We start from the raw sequence: 22,875 nt of genomic DNA, 5'->3' as shown, positions 1-22,875 counted from the left end.
CCTCCTTCATATTTTGCTTGGGTTGGTTCTGTATTGGATTTTGGAGGAGCTGTGGAAAGCTGGGAGTCCTGGAGTCATATCCTGCTTTCTGATGTGAGAGCTGAAATTTGAAATGATCAGATTGCTGCAATTTAGTTTAACCAGTAATCTAAAAGCTCCCCCTCTGAGAGTGGATAGTTTGCATTCTGCTGGGAAATAATACACCATGTACTGCCAATTTCAGAGCATTGTCAGATGGTAGGTAGGAAGGTATTCAGATGCAAAACCAGAAGATGATGGCTTAAATAAAGTAGGACTCATTTTTTTTCACACAGTAAGTCTGGAGATGGGCCCTCCAAGGGCCTGGCGGTGTCTCCCTCATCTGCTTGGCCATGCTTGGCAGGGAGGTTTCTGGCCTCTGCCCTGGAGCCCCTTTGGGCCTCATGTCCAAGTTCCAGGCAGGAGGCAGGGCTAGGGGCAAGAGTTAGAAGAGTGAAGGACTTTCTCTTTTCATTCAAGAAGGGTTACTTTCCCTGGGGACATATGCCACCATCTTGTGGAATAGAACTATGGCCATGGCTAGCTGCAAGGGAGTCTGGGAAGTCAAAATTTTAGATTCTGCAACCTCTGTAGAAGAGGTGGGCAGAGGAGAAAGTGTTGGAAATAGGATCAGCCAACAACACATCACATGGCTGTAGCATGCTTCCACTGTCTTATGGATGATCAGGAAGGAAGAGGGAGAGGGAGGAGAGAACCTAGTGTTATTCCAAGAGGGAACTCCCCTCTTAATGTTGCTCAGATTAAGCAGCAATTCAGTGATGGGCAGTCTTTGACCTAGCTGCTGTGGAGAGTGCAAAGGGGGCCAAGACAGCCCAGCTGGTCTCAAGATTCGCTCTCTAGCAAGGGAGATGCCTGCATCAATAACCATAAACCAGTAGAATGCAGTAAATTGTCCTGAAAGGGTGAAAGTGATACTGGAGGACTGGGTAGTGGGGGATCACTTCCAATTTCCAAAGGAAAATAATGAGGAGGAGGTGGAGGATGAGGGTGAGGATGATGATAAGGATAAGGATGGTGAGGATGGGGATGGTAAAGATGGGGATGATAAGATGGATGATGACAAGGATAATGATGTTGAGGATGATGAAGGGGATGATGGTGAGGAAGTTGATAAGAATGAGGATGACACTGAGGATGATGCTGAGAGTGACACTGACAAGGATAGTACACTCTTACTGGGCCAGAAACTGCTCCAAGTGCTTGATCTCATTTACTCTTTACAGCCACCCCACAAGGTAGGTTCTTTTCCCTGCCCCCATGTGACAAATGGGAAACTGAGTCACAGAGAGGTTAAGTGACTTATCCAGATTAGAAATAGCAGAACCAGAGCTGACACCACACTTATTTCTCCTTTATCTTTAAAACATATTTGATACATACAAAGTATTTCCCATAACATATATGTTAATTAAAAGCATAAAAATAGAGCTTGTGAAGCCACCACCTAGTCCAGAAACTAGACAATTATCAATATTACTTACATACTACTCTTCCACCTTAGCACTGTTGAAAGATAAACTGAGGCATATTAAAAATTTTAATAGTTTATTTGAGGAAAAATTGCTCTGAATCAGGCAACGCCAAACCAGAAGTGGTTAGGAGTGCTCCACTAACAGGAACAAGACTTGCAGAAAAGATGCAGAAGCAAAGCAGGGAAGTGATTTGATTGGCTGTGGCTTCAGCAGTTGCCTTATTTGGGAAGGCCTCGTTGACTGTTGAGTTGTCCTTAGGTTTTGATTTCTTTTTTTATTTTTTAGTAAGGAAGATTGTCCCTGAGCTAACATCTGTGCCAACCTCCCTCTATTTTGTATGTGGGAAACTGCCACAGCATGGCTTGATGAGCGATGTGTAGGTCCACACCCAGGATCCGAACCCATGAACCCCTAGGCCACCGAAGTGGAGCACGCCAACTTAACCATGATGCCACCAGGCTGGCCCCAGGTTTTGATTTCTTAACCTTGAGGCATTTACAGTCTTGGTTTGGGTTTGCTTATGTAGGCTGCTAAGGCATTAGAGCCACCTCTGTCTGATGGGCTCCTTGTTTAATTACTTTAAAGCCACCCTGCCACCACCTCTCCAGGTAACCACTGTCCATATGGTGTGTGTATCACAGGTGGAGATATGCTTAGACAATACATTGCTTAGTTTTGTTTTTGAGTGCTATAAAAATGATATACTGTGAGTGGTGTTCTGGGACTTGCTTTTTTTTTCACTGGACATCGTGTTTCTAAGGCTCAGCCACATTGTAGCTCCATCTCCAGCTCCAGCTTAGCTGTGGTTCATTTCTGTTCACTGCTAAACAGTATTAGTTGGCCAACAAATCATGATGTATCTGTCTACTCTCCTGGCAATGAATGTTTGTGATTTTTATTAAGGACATTGTTGCTAAGAACAGCCTTGTTCATGAACTTTGGTGCACGTATGCCAGAATTTCTCTTGGGTACATGCCTAGAATTGGGATGACTGGGTTTATATATGCTGGATACCAATCCTTTGTCAGTTACAAGTGTGAATTTTTTAAAAACTTATATAGGTGTCTTCTGATTGAACTGGAGAGTTAATTTTACATAATTGTATGTATCAATCTTTTCTCTTCTTTTAATAACAGTTTTATTAAGATATAATTCGCATGCCATATGATTTACCTATTTAAAATGTATGATTCAGTGCTTTTTAGTATATTCATTGATTTGTGCTGCCATCACTGCAATCAATTTTAGAGCATTTCATCACCCCAGGAAGAAACCTCATATCTGTTAGCAGCCACTCCCCGTTCCACCCCACTTGCCCAGCCTTAGGCAACCACTAAGCTACTTTCTGTCTCTATAGATTTGCCTATTCTGGACATTTCATATAATGGAATTATACAATATGTGGTCTTTTTTGTGGCTGGCTTCTTTCACTTAGCATGTTTTCTTCCATTTTGTAACATGTATCAGAACTTCGTTCTTTTTATTTCCAAGTGATATTTCACTGTATGGATATACCAATATATGGATATTTTGTTTGTCTATCAACTGACAGACATTGAGCTTGTTTCCACTTTTTTGGCTATTATGAGTGATGCTGCTGTGAACATTCATGTACAAGTTTTTGTGGGGATGTATGTTTTTATTCCTCTGGGATTAAATCTGGGAGTGGAATTGTTGGTCATATAGTAACTCTATGTTTGACCTATTGAGAAACCCAGACTGTTTTACAAAGTGGCCCCACCGTTTTACAATCTCACTGGTAGTGTATGAGGGTTCCAATTTCTCTGCGTCCTCATCAACACTTATTATCTGTCTTTTTTATTGTACTCATCTTAGTTTTCATTGTAGTTTTGGTTTGCATTTCCCTGATGGCTCATGATGGTGAGCATCTTTTCATGTGCTTATTGGCCTTTTGTGTATCTTCTTTAGAGAAATGTCAGTTTAGATCCTTTGCCCATTTATAATTGGTTTGTCTTTAATTATTATATATTCTAGATGCAAGTCCCTTATCAGATACATGATTTGCAAATACTTTCTCCCATTCTGTGGGTTCCTCTCACTTTTATGATGGTGCCTTTTGCGACACAAAACTTAATTGGTATTTTTATTAGGTCTTTCATTCTCTGTCTTTTAATTGGTATATTTAGACCATTCACATTTAAAGCGATTGTTGATATCATTGGGTTAACATCTACCATGTTTATTACTGTCTTCTATTTGTTGCATTTTTTGTTTCTCTTTCCCTATTTTCCTAGCTTCTCTAATTATATTGGAGCCTTTTAGATGATTCCATTTTATCTCCTCACTTAGCCTATCAATTATAACTTCTTTAAAATATTTTTAGAGGTTTCCTTAGAGTTTACAATACACACTTTGAACTAATTTTAGTCCACTTTCCAATAACACTATGCCACGTTGTGGGTAGTGCAGGTACCTTGTAAGAGAGCATTCCTAATTTCTCCCTCCTGTCCCTGATGACACCAGTCTCTTCACTTGTGAATAGTGCTTCCTCTGTTCTTGTTGAAGAAACTTTTCCTCACCCAAAGTCAGACAGATCCGCCTGGGATCAGTCAGCACCACAGAAGGCTACAGACAGCACCTTGGCCCTTTTTTGATAGTAGCCCTCATCCCACCACTCCAAAGCCCATGTGGGGCTGCAGTCACTCCCTGGCATGTCTAAAGCACTCTGTGTTCTGGAGCTGGGGGAATAACCAAGGAGGGGCCCACGGGCACACTGGGCTCACCATCAGGTGGACCTGGTTCTGTGAGCAGAATATGAGAGGGTTTACGTCAGAGGCAGGACCTGTGGGCCACAGTGGTATTTCAGGGTTGTGGGATCGGTATGGGTTCAGAGCCTGTGTGTAGTAGCCACTGGGAAGTCTGGGCATCCCCCTTTCCCCAGTGTGCAGCCACCTGGAAAGTAGCTGCAAGAGTCTGGGGAAGGTGTGCGGAAAGGCTCCTCACAGACACCTCTCGCGTCTCGTACGGTCCTCCCTTAAAGGCACCCAGCCTTCCTGTCATCTGTTGAGGGGCTCTGGGTTTCGGCACTGTCTAAGACAGTGTGAGTCCCCACTGCTCTGCCCAGCAGCCAAGTAGTTTTCAGCTTCTACCTGTCCAGCAGCATTTTGTTAGGCTGCCCATCTTTTTCATCTCCAAGCCTCCAAGTAGCACTCCATCCCTTTGCTCAGGGTTGTCGTTACCCCCTCCTTGCCCCTGTCTGGCATGCCGGCCACTGGCCTCTACCTTTTAGGATCCCCTGGCTCCTACTGACAGTAGGGAAGGAAGCTGGTGCCATTGGAGCGTCCCTTGGTCATCTGCAGGACAGAGAGGACAGCCACCAGGGAGCTCTTTAAGGATGCTGCTATGCCTTGCCCAGCCATCTTCTTAACTTCTTGGTGAAGGGAGTGTTGGTAGGGGTAGCTTAGCACATTTCATGTAATAAATGCCTCCAACATTCCCATTTGCCTGAGTTCCCACCTGACCACTAGCAGCAGCATCATTTGGGACCTTGTTAAAGATGCAAATTCTTGGACCCACTACAAGCCTAGTGGATCAGAAACTCTGGAGGTGGGTCCGGCAGTCGGTGTAATAAGCCCTCTAGGGAATTCAGTGCCCACTAGAGTTTGGAGAGCCACTGCTCCACAGGGTGTCAGGAAGTTCCGGCATATTGACCTCGTCAGCTTTTGGTTTTTGTTCATTCTTGACATTGATTAGCCCATCTTATAGACTGTAAACACCCTCTAGGTATTTGAGTTACACGTTAAATGACCTGATTGTGGGAAAGCACCCATGTCCTCAAACTTGGCCAGATCTGGCCTATTTACATTTCATCCCTCTTGCTCTCCTACTTTCCAGGCTCTTGCCGGTACACACTGGCTTTCTCATCCCAAAGCAGATCCTGGACCTCCAGGATCCAACTCATTTTCTGGGCCTAGGCGTCAGGGCGGGTGTGGACTGGATCATGAGGCGAAAGGGCACCAGCTTGTGAGGCAGTGGCCCGGGGCAGCCATTGGACGGCCTTTTGCAGAGGGCCTTTCCCTCACACGCAGCGGGAGGGTTGTCTCTGCAGATGAGGCAGGTCAGAGTTCTCTGCTACAGCCAGCGTCTGCCCCATGTCTGATGGCCCGGCTTCTCCCTCACGTCTCCTACCTGTGAGAGACATAGGAGTGTTGAGCATTTCAATGGCTTTTTGACTCTGGAACCTTAAAATCACATCCTGGGGCTGCTATGGGAACCTTCTGGTTTTCCACGTGTTCTTACTTGAATGATTTTAGCTTTTAATTTCTCGTTTCCCCTATTAATGCTCTGTAGAGCCATAAGCAGTATCCACCTGACCTACAGCCTTTGCAATCGCTGTTGTTGGCACACCCACACCCCCTTTTCTCCCAATGCCTCACCCTCCTCCTGCACTTCATGCCATGTATCATGATGTGTAATCATGAATGCTCTGTATTTGCATATAATCCAAATGCTGTGGATTACTCTCTTCGTACGCCCCCGGCCCCAGCACAGTGATCATCCTAGAGCTCCTGGAGTATACTCACAGCCCAATCCCAGAATCCCATTTTGAGGGTCTCTTTTAAGACCACTTGCAGCAAGAATTATTTTATCCATCAGGGTCTCAACAGGAAAGACAGGGTACACAAATTAGGGTACTTTGAGGAGGGTTAATAAATAGATTAACCTTTTCCAAAGGAATGGGCAGAGTTCAAGGAAACCACCAGGGACCATTAACAGCAGAGTTTTTTCCATCCCGTGGCCCCAAAGGGATGGGGAAAGAAGGAGAGATTGTGCTGACAAGGTGCCTTGAGAGGAGCAGTCACCTTCAGGAGAGACACAGGCAGCCTGAAGTGACCCTGTAGGGAGGATCAAGGGAGAAAATAGGCCAACCTCACCCTCCTCCGCCCTCCCTCTGATCTCTTCCCAGGGTTCTGCAGTTAGCAACCCCAGCCCCCAGCTGGAGGGCGAAGAAGCCCATGATGTGGTCCATACTCCTGGGGCAGAGAGCCAGGTGGAGGAAGTTGGAAAGTAGAGTTAAAGGGGCAAGTAGCAGCTGTCTGGCCCACTCCCCTGTGTTCCTCTAGAAGTTTTAGTTTTACTTCTCACACTTAAGTACTTAATCGGGCTCAACTTTGTTTTGCATTTGATGTAAAGTAGAGATTTGATTTTTTTTCCCACATGAATTTCTCAGCATCATCAGCTGATAAGTCCCTCCTCTCACCATTGATGTTCCAAAGTAAATCAAGTTCTGTATTTGCGTGGGTTTGTCTTTCTTTTCTGCTCCATGGCTTAATTTTTCTGTCCCTGACCCAGTGCCTCACCTGCCTTCGTACTGTAGCTTTATAATACAGCTTCATATCTTCTATTCTTTTTCTGGAGTATCTAGGCTATTCTTGACCCTTTTTTCTTCCATATTAACTTTGAATCACTTTGACAAGTTCCACAAAACAGACAAACAAAAACCCTGTCAGAAATTTGACTGAAAATATTTAATATATAAATCTATTTGATTGATTTGTTATATCTTTATGATGCAGGGTCTTCCTACCCATAAACATGGTGTGTCTATTTATTTGTCTCTTTTAATGTCTATTGGTAAAGTCTTATAATTTTTTTTTTTTAAAGATTGGCACCTGAGCTAACATCTGTTGCCAATCTTCTTTTTTTCTTCTTCTTCTTCTTCTTCTTCTTCCCAAAGGCCCCCAGTACATAGTTGCATATTCTAGTTGTAGGTCCTTCTGGTTGTGCTATGTGGGACGCTGCCTGAGCATGAGTGGACGAGTGGTGCCATGTCCATGCCCAGGATCCGAACTGGTGAAACCCTGGGCCACCAAATCGGAGTGCGTGGACCTAATGACTTGGCCACAGGGATGGCCCAAAAGTCTTATAATTTTCCATGTATATGGCTTGCACATTTTTTGTTAACTGTATAGATACCGTAAGCTTTCTAACAGTTCTTGGTAGTATATAGAAATGCAGTTGATTTTTTTCTTTATATTGGCCGTATGTCTGCCACCTTGCTATAAGCTCCCTTACTTTTTCTAATAATTTGTCATGATTTCCTATGTAGATAGTCGTATCATCTATGAATAATGTTAGCTTTGTTTCTTCCTGATCAATATTTAAGCTATTTACTTATTTATTGGTGGTGCTGGCTAAGACCTTCAGTAAAATGAGGAATAAAAGCATTGATTATGGATGTTTTTACCCAGTTTCTGATTTTACAAAGAATGTTTCCAATATTTCCCTATTAAGATTGATATTTGCTCTTTGTTCTTTGTAGATAACTTTTCAACAAGTTAAGGAAGCTCCCTTCTCTTTCTAACTTGCTAAGAGTTTTTCATTATATGGCTTTTGAATTTTATAGAAAAACTTTTTCCTTTAATCTCCTTTAATCTGTTAATGTAATGAATTACACTTATTGATTTCCTAATGTTAAAATACTCTTGCAATTCTGGAACAAACCCAAGTTGGTTATGGTGGATTATCTTATTTACTCTGCTTAATTTTTATTACATCTAATCTAATATTCTAGTTAGTTTTGCTTCAATGTTTATGGGTAACGTGGCTGTAATCTTCCTTTTTTATACCACTCTTGTCTGGTTTTAATATATATTTTTTAATTGCAGTAACATTAGGTTATAACAATATATAACTTTCAGATGTACATTGTAATATATTTCGAATTCTGTGTAGATTACATCATATTCACCACTCAAAAACTAATTATATAGTCCATCCCCTCACATGTGAGCGTAATCACCCATTTTGCCCTCCCCCCGCCATTATAACCACCACTCCAATCTCCATTGCTATGTGTTTGGTTGTCATTGTTTTATCTTCTACTTATGAGTGACATCATACGATATTTGACTTTCTCCCTCTGACTTATTTCACTCAGCATAATGTCCTCAAGGACCATTCATGTTGTCACAAATGGCCGGATTTCATCATTTCTTATGGCTGAGTAGTATTCCATTGTGTATATATACCACATCTTCTTTATCCATTCGTCCCTTGATGGGCACCTTGGTTGCTTCCAAGTCTTGGCTATTATGAATAATGCTGCAGTGAACATAGGGGTGCATGTATCTTTATACCTTTGTGTTTTCAAGTTCTTTGGGTAAATACCCAGCAGTGGGATAGCTGGATCATATGGTAGATCTATTCTTAATTTTCTGAGGATACTCCATACTGCTTTCCATAGTGGCTGCACCAGTTTTCACTCCCACCAGCAGTGTACGAGAGTTCCCTTCTCTCCACACCCTCTCCAACACTTGTTTCCTGTCTTGTTAATTATAGCCATTCTGACTGGAGTGAGGTGATACCTCATTGTAGTTTTGATTTGCATTTCCCTGATAGCTAATGATGTTGAGCATCTTTTCATATACCTGTTGGCCATCTGTATATCTTCTTTGGAGAAATCTCTGTTCAGATTTTTTGCCCATTTTTTAATTGGGTTGTTGGCTTTTTTGTTGTTGAGATGTATGAGTTCTTTGTATATTTTGGATATTAACCCCTTATCTGATACATGGTTTGCAAATGTCTTCTCCCAATTGTTAGGTTGTCTTTTCGTTTTGTTGATGGTTTCCTTTGCTGTGCAGAAGCTTTTTAGTTTGATGTAGTCCCATTTGTTCATTTTTTCTTTTGTTTCCCTTGCCTGGTCAGACATGGGACTTGAAAATATGCTGCTAAGACCAATGTCAAAGAGCATACTGCCTATGTTTTTTTCTGGAAGTTTCATGATTTCGGGTCTTGCATTCAAGTCTTTAATCCATTTTGACTTGATTTTTGTGCATGGTGTAAGGGAATAGTCTACTTTGATTCTTTTGCATGTGGCTGTCTAATTTTCCCAACACCATTTATTGAAGAAACTCTCCCTTCTCCATTGTATGCTCTTGGCTTCCTTGTCGAATATTAGCTGTCCATAAATGTGTGGGTTTATTTCTGGGCTCTCGATTCTGTTCCATTGATCTCTGTGTCTGTTTTTGTGCCAGTACCATGCTGTTTTGGTTACTATGGCTTTGTAGTATATTTTGAAATCAGGGAGTGTGATACCTCCAGCTTTGTTCTTTTTTCTCAGGAATTCTTTGGCTATTCGGGGTCTTTTGTTGTTCCACATAAATTTTAGGATTCTTTGTTCTATTTCGGTGAAAAATATTGGAACTTTGATAGGGACTGTGTTGAATCTGTAGATTGCTTTAGGAAGTATGGACATTTTAACGATGTTAATTCTTCCAATCCAAGAGCACAGAATATCTTTCCATTTCTTTGTGTCTTCTTCGATTTCTTTCAACAATGTTTTATAGTTTTCGGTGTACAAGTCTTTCACCTCTTTGGTTAAGTTTATTCCTAGGTATTTTATTCTTTTTGTTGCAATTGTAAATGGGATTGTATTTTTAATTTCTCTTTCTGCTGCTTCGTTGTTAGAGTATAGAAACGCAACCGATTTTTGTATGTTGATTTTGTATCCCACGACTTGACTGTATTCACTTAATTGTTTCTGAAAGTTTTTAGTGGATTCTTTAGGGTTTTCTGTATATAAAATCATATCATCTGCAAAGAGTGACAGGTTCATGGTTTTACTATTAAAGATATCCTGGCCTCATAAAGTTTTACTCTTTTTCTGTTCTCTGGAAGGGTTGTGTAAGACTGGGATGATCCTGTCCCTGACATTTTGGTAGAGCTTGCCTGTAAGACTGTCTAGGCCTGTTTTATGTGACAGAGATAGCAAATACGTTTAACTAGTGTTTCAGTTTCTTTAATGGAAAGTCTGACTATTCCTATTTCTTTTTAGTTTTCCTAAGTTATAATTTTCTAAGGATTTATTGACATTGTCTAGGCTTTCAAACTTATTAGCTTAACATAATTGCTAGTGTTTCCGTACTATCTTTTAATTCTCTGCTTTATCTGTAGTTATCTCTGTTTTCATTAATCATATTACTTCTTTGTGCCTTCTGCCATTTTTTCTTTATCAGTGTTGCCATAGGTGTGTCTATCTTGCTAGATTTTTGAAGAACTGCTTTTGGCTTTGTTTATTCTCTTTATTATAAATTTCTTTTCTTTTTTTTTTTTTATTAAAGAAGATTAACCCTGAGCTAACATCTGCTGCCAATCCTCCTCTTTCTGTTGAGGAAGACTGGCCCTGAGCTAACATCTGTGCCCGTCTTCCTCTACTTTGTATGTGGGACGCCTGCCACAGCATGACTTGACAAGGAGTGTGTAGGTCTGCACCTGGGATCCGAACCAGTGAACCCTGGGCCACCGAAGCGAAATGTGCGCACTTAACCACTGCGCCACTGGTCTGGCTCCTATTTTCTATTTTATAGAGTTCTGCTCCTAATTTTATTATTACCTTTCTTCTCTGGTTTATTTCTTTTTAACTTTTTTGTTAGACACTTAATCTGAGGAATTTTAAGTGTGTCTACTTCGATATGAACACTTAAGATTCTGCACTTCCCTTCCAGTGTCATCTTCACTAATGCTCGTGAGCTGTAGTATTTTCATTCATCCCACTCTAAGTATTTCTAAATTCCCATTATGACGTTTTCCTTGACCCATGAGTTATATAAATGTATTTAATTTCCAAATGTGTGAGATTTTTAAATCTGTCTTTATGTTATTGATGCCCAACTTAATTGCACTGCGGTCAAAGACTGTGCTGTCTTGGAAATCAGTTCTTTGACACTTTGGGTGACTTGAGTTTAGGCCTGGTACTGGGTCAGTTTTTGAAAGGTCCCATGTGTCTGGAGGAGAGTGTTATCTTCTGTTGATGGGTGTAGAGTTCTAAGTCTGCCAGAGCATGCCTCTGGATGGAGCTGCTCAGATCCTCTCCACCTCTATTGGCTTTCTGTCCGTGTGACTCTCTGTTGTTCAATGATATCCCTGTGCCTACACCTCTGAAATCCAGGGACTCGTTAAGGAGGAGCAGGTATTTGGGCTGGCCCTGGAGGACGAGGAGGATTTTGTCCACCGGAGGTAGGAGGAGGCCTGGGCAGAGGGAAGAGCATAAATACTGGTGAGAGAAGGCCAGGGAGTAGTGTAGCTTCTGGGAAGAGGGCCAGAGAGAAGGGGAAGATTGGGGCAAAGACCAGAGGTCCTGGGAAAGGGCCTTATTTAGAAGAGAGGCAGGAGAGAGTCGTCTGAGGGGCCAAGAGAGAGGAGGACCCACAGAAAGGAGGAGGCCTAGGGGATTTGAGCTGGTAGGGCTGGGCTATAGTGGAGGGTCTGCTCTGGTCACTGAGAAGGGGGCCCAGCAGGGCTGAGCATCTGGTGTGGTGACGGTGTGACTTGGTGACTGTGTGGTGAGGATGTCCTCAGCCATGTCTAGGGACTAGAAAAACAGGAGTGGCGAAGGTGGGAGCGGACAGGCAGTCTAGGGTTCTCAGGAGAACGTGGTTGAAACAGCTGCCCCAAAGGACCATGGTGGGTTAGAGGGCCAGGTGGGCAGGAGGGACCGATGACTGGGAGCGCTCAAGGTCACGATGGGAGGGAGGGGAGAGTCGTGGTGAGGGAAGGGCCTTGGGGGTGGAAGCCTGGGTGGGGCCGTGCTCATGGTTGCTGGAATGGAGGGGTCAAGGAGAGAATGAGAGGAGTCAGGGGTTTTGAGACCAGGGTATCAGGAGGTTATTTACCTGGGTGTTGAGTCCCATGTTGATGGTAAAATGGTGACAAAGGAGGAGCGTCACTACTTTGACAATGGTAGTGAGGAATGTGGGAAGAGACAAGAGTGACGGCAGTGGGTGATATGGACTTGGGAAGAGGAAACATGAAGAGCCATGAAAGCTGTGTTGGCTGGAGGCATCCTTTTCTCATAGGATGACCCTGGCCACAGAACTTTTCGTCCAGCCCAGATGTTTCTAAGAGTGAAAAGGAGAACATGAATATTTATGTGGGGACAACAGAAAACCAGGACACACACTATTTATTGGGGAGGGTTATCAGGCAAGTGGGAGCTTTCAACTAAGATAAAAGAGTATATAAATACCAAAGGGGTAGAAGAATTGTTCATTTGTTTGTTTGAGGCCTTTTTAAAAAAAAAAATTGTGTAAAATACACTTAACATAAAATTTGCCATCTTAACCATTTTTCAGTGTACAGCTCAGTGGCATTAAGTACGTTCACACTGTTGTACAATCATACCACCATCCATCTACAGAACTCTTCTTCTTGCACAACTGAAACTCCATACCCTTTCGACACTAACTCCCCCGTCCGTGCTCCGCACGCCCCGGGAACCACCAGTCTACTTTCCATCTCTTTGCATTTAACTTCTCTGAGTACCTCATATAGGTGGAATCATACGCTATTTGTCCTTTTGTGACTGGCTTATCTCACTCAGTATAATGTCCTCAAGGTTCTTCATCTTGTAGCAGGTGTCAGAATTTCCTTCCTTTTTAAGGCTGAATAGTGTTACATTGTATGTATATACCACATTTTGGTTTATCTGTCAATGAACACTTGTTGCTTCCACCTTTTGGCTATTGTGAATAATGTTACCGTGAACATGGGTGTCCAGATATCTCTTTGAGATCCTACTTCCAATCCTTTTGGGCATATACTCAGAAGCAGAATTGCTGGATCTTATGGTAATTTATGTTTACTTTTTTTAGGAATGACAATACCATACTATTTTACATTCCCACCAGCAGTGCACAAGGATTCCAGTTTCTCCACATCTTTGCCAACACTTCTTTTCTGGTTTTTTGGGTAGTAGCCATCCTAATAGGTGTGCTGTGGTATCTCATTGTGGTTTTGATTTGCATTCCCCTAATGATTAGTAATGATGACTGTATTTTCATGGGCTTATTGGCCATTTGCATATCTTTGGAGAAATCTTTAGTTAAATTCTTTGCCAATTTTTTTTTTTTTTTAGGAAGATTAGCCCTGAGCTAACATCTGCCATCAATCCTCCTCTTTTTTGCTGAGGAAGACTGGCCCTGAGCTAACATCCATGCCCATCTTCCTCTACTTTATATGTGGGATGCCTGCCACAGAACGGCTTGATAGGCAGCACGTGTGTCTGCACCTGGGATCCAAACCGGCAAGCCCCAGGCCACTGAAGCGAATGTGCGAACTTAACTGCTGCACCACCAGGCTGGCCCCTCTTTGCCAATTTTTTAATTGTTTCTGTTGTTATTGAGTTGTAGGAGTTCTTTGTATATTCTGGATATTAATCCCTTTTCAGATACATGATTTCCAAATGTGTTTTCCCATTCTGTTTTTTTTTTTTTTTAAATAAAGGGGATTCCTAAAGGTTCAGTGGAAGGAGCTAGTAGTGGGGCTGGGTGAGGAGATTCAGGGGGGCAAGGAGTGGGGAGAGGTGACCTGGAGAGGGTTTGAGTGTGTGGAATGAGTAGTAGTTGGGGTCTAAACCTGGGACTCATACATGGGCAGCTGGGGTGAGGGAAGTTGGGCTGTTATGTTGGACGGGCAGCAGAGCTGGCCGGCCAGATGAAGCAGGAGGTGGATGAGGGGCTAACCAGCCTGGGGGTTCCCCTGGCATGCTCGTATGACTTCCAGGCCAGTCCCAACTTTGGGATCTCCAGATGCTGAAAGAAAGGTGGGGATGGCTTCTTTGACTTGGGGGCAGGATAGCCTGTCAAACGAGTTGAGTTTTAGTTTCCTTTTCTGATCTTTTCTTCTATCTCGAATCCTTTCTCCCTTTCTCCCACATGCACAATTATTCTCTTTGAATATGTGGCATGCAGACTCACAGCAGCAGAACTGCCAGTAGTAAATAGCAGGTGCATAAAAGAATTCTTGGGGAAAGATTCCAGGGGCATGTAGGGGTAGTCAAATGAACTGGAAGGCAATTTGTTTTTTTCCAAGTAAGGCAAAAAATGGAGGAATTATGTAGAAGCTGACAGAGATATACACAAAACTGCTAAACTTAGCATGGATTGGGGAAAGGAAGAGGTTAGAGAGGTGTGTGTTTAGTAATTAGACTCATCACTGAGCATCTGAGTGATCGTTTGACAAAGTTTGTGTCTGTAGTTGCCACTGGGGAAAAATATAACAGAGTGGAAGTTTTTGAGAGGAGCCGATCTACTGAGAACTCTGAAGCGTTTGAAACAAGCTCTGGGATGCTGGGGTCTGTTCCTTGCAGAGGAGAGACTTTGAGGGGCGGTGCTTGTCCTGAAATGCTGAGCAGGGCATAGTGCCTGGAGATGGGAGGTGGTCCGTGGATGGGTGAGCCAGCATGGCCAGCAGCCGTGCTCAGGGCTGCACCAAGGGCCCTCCCGGGAAGTCAGGTCACACAGTGGCCCACAGTATATTTTAACTAAAGTGTTTTTAGAAAATTGGAATAGTTATCAACATTTAAACACTGGGAGATTTCAGGTGGGAATTTAAGTTTCTAGTTTCTCTTGAAAAACAGAAGAACTGGCCTCTTTCCCATAGGGAAGGCAAAGGGGAAAAGTGACCACAGAGTGCTGGTGTCATGCTGGGTGTCGTGACAGACGTTCCCTTTGTCACACCCTGCGCCGTCCCTCCCAGCAACATCTGGTAGAAATAGTGTCAGGGGAGGATGCCGGAGGACAATGTGAATGTTCTCTGGGAGGGAACCAATGGCAGCCTAGCCACATCAGGTCCTCACTGATCACCCAGCTCAGGAAGAAAAGCCACCGAGCCCTCTGAGAGCAGGTGTGTGCGCGTTGCGTTGTGAGTTACCTGACAAACTGCTGGACCCGGTTCCTCCTGTTGAGGGAACGTGTCATCTGAGTATCTGTCGATGGGAGTATTGGAAATACCTATTCTCATCTCTAGGAGGTGGTGACCATAAATCAGACAATCTCAACAGAACCTGATGAGCGTTATCTCTCACTCGAAGTGAATTTGTCTTTACAGACTTGTGAACATGAATGATGACATAAGGCACGAATTCGTTTTACAGAATCAGAAGTCTGGAATTAAAAAAAATAGTTTCAGCCTGGAATCGATCATATATTGCAGCCTCATTTTATAAGAGTTGATAAAAATAAAAGTGAAAGAGAAGTTAATCTCAGGGAACTGAGAAATCTGGTGGATCGTCAGACATAGGAGAGTATGGCATGCCTGTGAGGCGGTGGTGAGGGCTGCGTGTTCCTGAGGGCCTGAGCGTGGCTCCTGCTTCCTTGTGCTCCGAAGGCACAGGCCTGGCCAGGAGGGTGACACTGTTCACATTGACCTTTTTGGCTCTGTCTAGGGGGGATTATTTTCCCACAGGGACCACTGACAAAGATGTACACTATTTTTTTTTCAATTGAAATCAAAGGGCAAATGGGATTTGTTATCAGACTAAATTTGCAGCTGGCTTTGTTGCAATACATTTTTTCCCCACAAAGTGAAATGCACTCATGTTCTCTTCTTTAAGAAATAATATGAAAAAAGCTTCCTGCTGTTTGCCAGGCCCCATGCAGGCATTTCACATGCATTGGGCCTCATTTATCCTCCCAGCAGCCATGATGGGGCAGGAGATACTGTTATCCCGTTGCATGGAAAGGGAAATGAGGGCTAAGAGAAATTAAGGAACTTTCCCAGAGTCTCTTTTCAATTAAACAGAGGTGGTGCTGTTCAGATCCAGGCAGCCTGGCTCCAAGGCCAAAATCGCAACTCCCACTGGAGTGTCCCCTGTGGTCCCTGCGAGGCGATGACTGCGGTCCCTCTGTTGCCACCTCCCTGCCCAGCCTTCCATCCTCACCCTCTGTGTCCTTCTTCTCTCTCTGTGGCCCCATCTTTCCTTGAAAGCCAGGTAGAAGAGCTGGTCCTGTGGCATAGTGATCAAGTTTGGTGTGCTCTGCTTTGACCTCCCGGATTCACAGGTTCAGGTCCCAAGTGCGGACGTACACCACTTGTCAGCCACACTGTGGCAGTGACCCACATACAAAATAGAGGGAGATTGGCACAGATGTTAGCTTAGGGCTAATCTTCCTCAAGCAAAAAAAAAAAAAAAAAAGAGGAAGACTGGCAACAGATGTTAGCTCAGGGTGAATCTTCCTCAGGAAAAAAAAAAAGAAAGAAAGCCAGATAGAGAAGATGTTCTCTCCACTAGCAGGATGCCAGCCTCCCAGAATGTGCATCCTTGGTTCTGTCTTAGGATGCATTTGGGCAGATTGTGGCTCGTAGTTTGCCATCTGAGCACCATCTGGGCAGAAGGGCTTCCTTTGGGCCTCCCTCTTGCTATTTGGTACCCACTCCCATCTGCCTCTCCCCTGAAGGCAGGTCCTGGGCCCCCGTGTGAGCTCTGCTAGATACCCTGTGTCCAGAAGAGTGCTGGGCTCAAAAAGCTCCTCAAACACTTGTTGAGAGAATGAGGAGCGAATGGGCAGTTGCCCAGCAATCAGCGTGGCTGTTGCCAGCAGTAAACACACAAGAAGGTGACGGCAGAAGAGCTTGTGACTGTGGGTGGGCATTCACCTGGTTCCTCCTTCACAAGACCCTGTCACATGTGTCATCTTAGTGAATCATGGGCGGAGGTGAAAGGGCAGAGAGAGAACAGGATGATTTCTTCTCCCGCTTTCCTTTCAAACAATTACTTCTCACCTGCAGATGAGTGCTTCTGAAGTCTTACTTTGAATATGAAAGTTCTGTCGAAATTTTTTATTGCCAAATATTCCAGTAAAACATAATGTTAGCATGAGAGGGACAGAGAGAAAAGCTGATCCAGCTCCTCCCTCGAGAGAGTAGAAACTGAGGCCAGCGAGGGTCAGAGACAGGCAGCTACCCCGTCCCCTGACTCCTTAGCACAGCAGCTTGCATAAGTCCCAGATGCCGTGGTGAAAGGGCTCCCATGAAAATAATTGCACAAAGCCCTGTTTTTAGTTTGCAAACTAAGATATGCTTTGAGACCGGGAAAGGGTGTCCCTCAAGTTGTATTTTGGTGAAATCATGACAGCTGCCTCATCAGTAGCTTCTTCATTTTTAATTACTGGCTTGGGGTTGAGTCATAGAAGCCAGATGACAGTACATGTTTCTCTTGACATCTGTTTTTAATTGGCATTATTGAGTTTGGGCACTAATGCGGTTGGACTGAAGTTTTCCGTATCTTGATGAAACGTGAACCTGCTGTCTTAGCAGGGCAAGCCCCCGAGAGGTCAGCTTAGGAGGCTGCTCACAGGGCCACCTGGTCAGCAGAACTTCAAGGCCATCACTTGGGATGGGCATCAGGATAAAAGGAAGCTGGGATGACGGGGTCAGGTGAACTCAGGCAATCTCCAAAAGCATTGCCACCCCCTACCAGGTGTCCTTTTCCCCTTTAAGGGAAAGCACGCAATAGAGAGGGACACAGGAGGGGGACGAGCTGCCTGGAGCCGAGCGTATTAGTGATTACAGCTGGGAGGCGTTGCCGTGCTCTGGTTCTGTCCTCAGCTCCTTGGGGCTGGCTTCATCTTCACCCTCTCAGGCCTCCAAATGCTGCTGTCCCTGGAGCTGAGGTCCCCAGGACCCTGAGTGACATGAGAGACAAGTCAGTTTTAGGAAAGGTGGGGAGAGAATGTAGAGGAGACATATTTTTTTATTGTGGTAAAATATACATGATAAAATTTACCATCTTGACCATTTTTAAGTGTACAGCTCAGTGGCATTAGGTACATTCATATTGTTGTGCGGCCATCTCTAGAACTTCTCATCTTGCAAAACTGAAACTCTGTCCCATCCAACACTAACTCCCCACTCCCATCCCTTAGCCCCTGGCCACCACCATTCTACTTTCTGTCCCTATGAATTTGACTTCTTTAGGCCCTCACGTCGTGCAATCATACACTATTTGTCCTCTTGTGTCTGGCTTATTTCAGTTAGCATAGTGTCCTCAGGGGTCATCCATGTTGTAGTAGGTGTCAGAATTTCCTTCTTTCTAAGACTAAATTACATTTCATTCTATGTATATACCACATTTTGCTCATCTATTCATCCATTGATGGATACTTGGGTTGCAGCCTCCTTTTGGCTATTAGGAATAGTGTTGATATGGACACGGGTGTATAGATACTTGTTTGAGTTCCCGCTTTCACTTCTTTTGGGTATAGGAGCTATTTATTTTTAAAGTGAAAATTTTGAAGATTAATTTCTCTGAAATACTTTTTAATTTCTCTTAGGATAACTGCTCTCAAGTGAGAGTGTTTTAGATATTAAAGTTTGAATTTTAAACACTTCTTTAATAAGGACAAAAATCCTTTTTATTTTTTCAAGCCTTGCGGCCTCCTGACCTTCCTCAGTCAAGTAGCCCCCACACTGCAGCCCAGTGCTGACCCTTGTTTCTGGGGAGCGTGGGAGGGGGGCCAGCAGGAACCAGATGGGCCCTACCCGGTTTGCTGGGGTGCTCGCTGTACCTTTGCTCTTGGATCTGAGGTGTAACCACCTGCCCGGGTGTGCTGTATGTGGCCATGGGTGCTGAAGGTCGCAGACCTGCATTACTCCATTCACAAGCCGAGGTGCTCTTTGCTAGGAGCAAATCTGGGCATGTCCCAGAGCTGCTCTTCCCTGGCGAATTTTCCAGATGAGACTTTCTGAGGGTAAGGCTGTCTTCCTCTATCTTCCATACTCAGAAAGAAAACAGTAAGCAGCGAGCCTCGTAGAGTGAGGAGATTCTGAAGCAAATGTCTAGCTCCCCCGTTGCAAGGACTGTGGGCTGCCTGCAGCCTGCAGTCATGTCTGGGGTAGGCTGCACGTGGTGCTAATGTTTTAAAATCAGTTGCCGATATTAAAAACTTGGGAGAGCTGCAGAATCTGAGCATCCGCCTCTCTGGAAGAGTTCAGGAGATCTGGCAGTACTGGGTTCCCTGCGTGTCCACCGACCTACCTTCTCCCTGTGGTGGGGTCCCTGCCGGGGACCTCTGGGCGTTGGGGGTACGTCTCCCAACTAGAGACCAAACATATGACAGAGCAGTTAGTGCACCGCAGGGGCACATGGCGCGAATCCATCCTCACTATCAAATCAGCTGCACAAGGATGAGGCCAGGCGGGGGAGCTGGGGAGCAGCTTCAGGGGGCGGAGCGAGGAGCTGGGCCCTGGCACATGGCGGGCAGCCTGGTGGGTGGGGCCAGGCCTCAAGCAGCCTCCTGACCCCAGAAGTTGTCTGCCCTTGAAATAAACCACACTGGCTTTCTGTCTCTTTTACAAGGTAGTTTGTGGGCCCCATGGGTTCTGCTTTCATGGGAGGAAGGAATGGTGTCATGATTGCAAGAGCCAACTCGCCGTTTGCAACATGGAGTTAGAAGACCCTCTCACAGAGTGAGAGGAGTTGAAGCAGTTAAGATTTTGTCTTCAATTCTAGACCATAAGTCCTTTAAGCTTTACTTGGGAAAGGAGTGGAGAGATTCTGGTTATCTTGTTGTATTGCAATTAAAAAATTCTTTTTAAAAAATTTGAAACAGTTACAAATTCACAGAAGAGTTGAAAGTGTATTACACAACTTTTTCTGAACCCCTGGAGAGTACATTGCTGACGTGACCGCATCACCCCTCAGACTTAGGTGTGTCTTTCCTGTAGACAAGGACAGTCTCTATGGAACCTCGGTATAACCATGGAAACCATGGAATTACAGATGGTGCGTTGCCACCATCAGATCCTCACACCCCAGTCACTTTCGCCAGTTGCCCAACAATGGCCGTCACAGGAAAGGATCTGCCCATCGAGACTCAGGGGTTACATTCAGCCATCAGGGCCCCTTAGCGAGGTCAAGTCTAGAGTGAGGAGAGGGAGGCACTAGCCTTGGGCACAAAATATAAGGGGATATCAAAAAAACTCAATAATCAAGATGACATTTTAATGCAATATTTTAAAATTTAAAATTAAGGCATAAAATCCATGATGAACAAAATATCAGAAATTTAAATTAAGTCAGGCTCGGTATGACTGATTATTCCCTTGCCTCCGGCTCCAATATGCCTTCACACAGCACACTCTGCAGTCTCCCCCAGTGTGGGGCAGTTCCTCAGTCTTCTCTTGACTTTCGTGAGCTCGGCGCTTTCCAGTATCAGGGCAGTTATTTTGTGGAATGTCCCTTCATTTGGGCTTGTCTGCTGTTTGCTCATGATGAAGTTTGGATTCTGCACTTTTGACAGGAGTCTCACAGAAGCGACACCAAGTTCTTCTCGTGGCATCTGACCATGTGGCCCACATTTCTATTTATCCCAATGCTCGTGACGCCCTTGGTGATCACTTGATTAAGAGGGTTTGTCTGCCTGGATTCACACTGTAAAGTTTCTCTTTCCCCCTTTATAATGAGTAAATATTTTGTGGAGAGGTACTTTGCAACTATGTAAAAATAGCCTATTCCTATAAAACTTGGAATTTATTATTTATTATATCTATATGGACCATGGTTTCCTATTTTATTCATGGATTATAAGCATCTAGAGTGATGATTTATTTTGATGCTCATCTTGTTTCTGATTTGGCGTGTGGGTGACCTTCAGTTTGGCTCCTGTGTCCTTTTGATATGTCCCTGGAGTTCTTTGAGCTATTTCTCGCTCTCTGCCCAAATGTGGTATTACAGGTTCCTCTTGCACTTTCCCTGCCCTAACCCTCGAATCGGCCATTTCTCCAAGGAGCCCTGGTTCCTTTTAGTATAAAATGGTATTTAGAACCCAAGACCCGGGCTCTGGGTGGACTCACTGTTGTTGGGGTGTCACTGCTCACAGGCCTGTCCGGTGGGAAGAGATGGAGATAGATGTCTGTGGATACACATACACACACACTTGCATGTATATTTATTTCCCTATCTGTATTATAAACTAAATTTGCGTGGATATCCGATTCCAGTCCAGCCAGAGAGTTCTTTCTAGTTTTCCCCCTTCCACACATCACTTTCTTCTCCAACAGTGAGAAATGTGGCTTCCGTTGCCCTAATGTATTACCGTATTCGATCAGTCCACCTGTGGGTGACCAGTCTGTCACATGCTCTGTCTACCCATGTCAACACCATCCTCACCCCACTTTGACTCTGACACCCGGAGTGGTCTGCCCTCACCCAGGACCCCCTCCCAACTTGGACACCTTCCTCACCTGCTCTGGGCCACCCCAGGCTCCCCCTTGTCCCCTCCCTCCATACACCAGAAGCTGCACTCTGCCCGACGTGGTGACTTTAGGACTGAATTTTTCAGGAGGAGGAATCTTTTTATTTTTCAATCGAAATGAAACAAAAATGAATACAAAGCAGGGTTGGGTTTAGAAATCTGGTGAAATGACTAATTCCAGGCAGCCATAAAGAAACCTTGAACTAGTAAGTGAGTTAAAATGAAGATCTTCAACGTAGAGATTATAGAGTTTTCAGATGGCTCTTTGTGGACTTTAAAGGTGCAGCTGAGGGCAGGTATAGAAATTGAACGTCCTCATCTGAAGCCAGACCGTTTGGCCTGGTGACTTAACGGGAGAAAATGAAGTCTACTGAGTAAAAATTAATGAGTTTTCAAGAATTTGTAGGAAGTTGAGAAGTTTAACTGCACACTTTGGGTGGATATGTGATGAAGAAAGCAATTTTAGGAGACTAGGAAATTGTGCAGTAATCTTAACGTGGGTCAGAATTGTAATTATTACAGTAACAGAATGTTGCTATGTGTATATGTGACCAAAATGGGAAGCAGGTTTTTTTTTTTTTTAATGCTTTAAAAAATAACAACAAAATATCCATTCTCTCCCTCTGGACTCTCTTAATTATAAATACGAGGTAACCCAGTGCTGGCTAAATATAGGTTCAGTAGCCATCTATATTTATAACTTTCTTCAGGCGGAAGTCACTAGAGCAAAACAGAATTAATTTGGTGTGTAGGTTTTTACAGGCTCTAATTAGTTATGTTTTCCTTAAGCAGACCAACTGGGATTGATAGCTTTATATAACTGAACTCTGGTGCCTGGGACTTGTAAATGTAGACTCTTCTCTGAAAGCCAGGCCCTTGGAAGATGTCGGTCCCGAAGAGCAGCAGCTCCGGAAGCCAGCACATTGCAGCCGCGAGCGGACAGGGCTCGGAACATCTGTTTCCAGCCACGGGCAGGCTTTGGGAGTGATAAACTGAATAGTTTTCTGCAAAGTCAGAAGCCTCGTCTATAGCCCATTCATTTCTGAGACCTTGAATTGTGACATTTTGTGGCTGCTTATCAGCTTTTCCTGTGAGGCAGATGTCACTGTGCTGGCCTGGGGAGGTGGGGTGGTGTTTTTGTGGACTGACCAAAGTGTGAGCTTAGCCAACCCCCCAAAACCCAGCTTGCTGACTCGAGGGCTTATGGAATTGCACCTGCGTCTGAGGTCACGTCCACTGGAGGGCTGAGTGGGTGGTGGACCTTTGGAACGATCGCATGTCATTTGGGGTAGATTGAGCATGCTCATCAGTGACTTTGCTGCAAATGAAAGGTAATAAATTAGACTGGGCTCCTCCTCCATTCCTTAGGA

General features: G+C 44.2%; 1 protein-coding gene across 4 annotated transcripts in view; it reads left to right on the top strand.

The window, feature by feature from the left end:
• The window catches only part of PCSK6 (proprotein convertase subtilisin/kexin type 6), a 181,088-nt gene that overhangs the window by 19,598 nt on the left and 138,615 nt on the right, over positions 1 to 22,875 (top strand). The gene's annotated exons all lie outside the window — the stretch shown is intronic.

The sequence above is a fragment of the Equus caballus genome, chromosome 1 (genome assembly GCF_041296265.1).
Source record: "Equus caballus isolate H_3958 breed thoroughbred chromosome 1, TB-T2T, whole genome shotgun sequence".
In the NCBI taxonomy this organism is placed as follows: Eukaryota; Metazoa; Chordata; class Mammalia; order Perissodactyla; family Equidae; genus Equus; species Equus caballus.
Note: the sequence above shows the minus strand (reverse complement) of the source record. Positions and strands in the feature narration are given on the sequence as shown.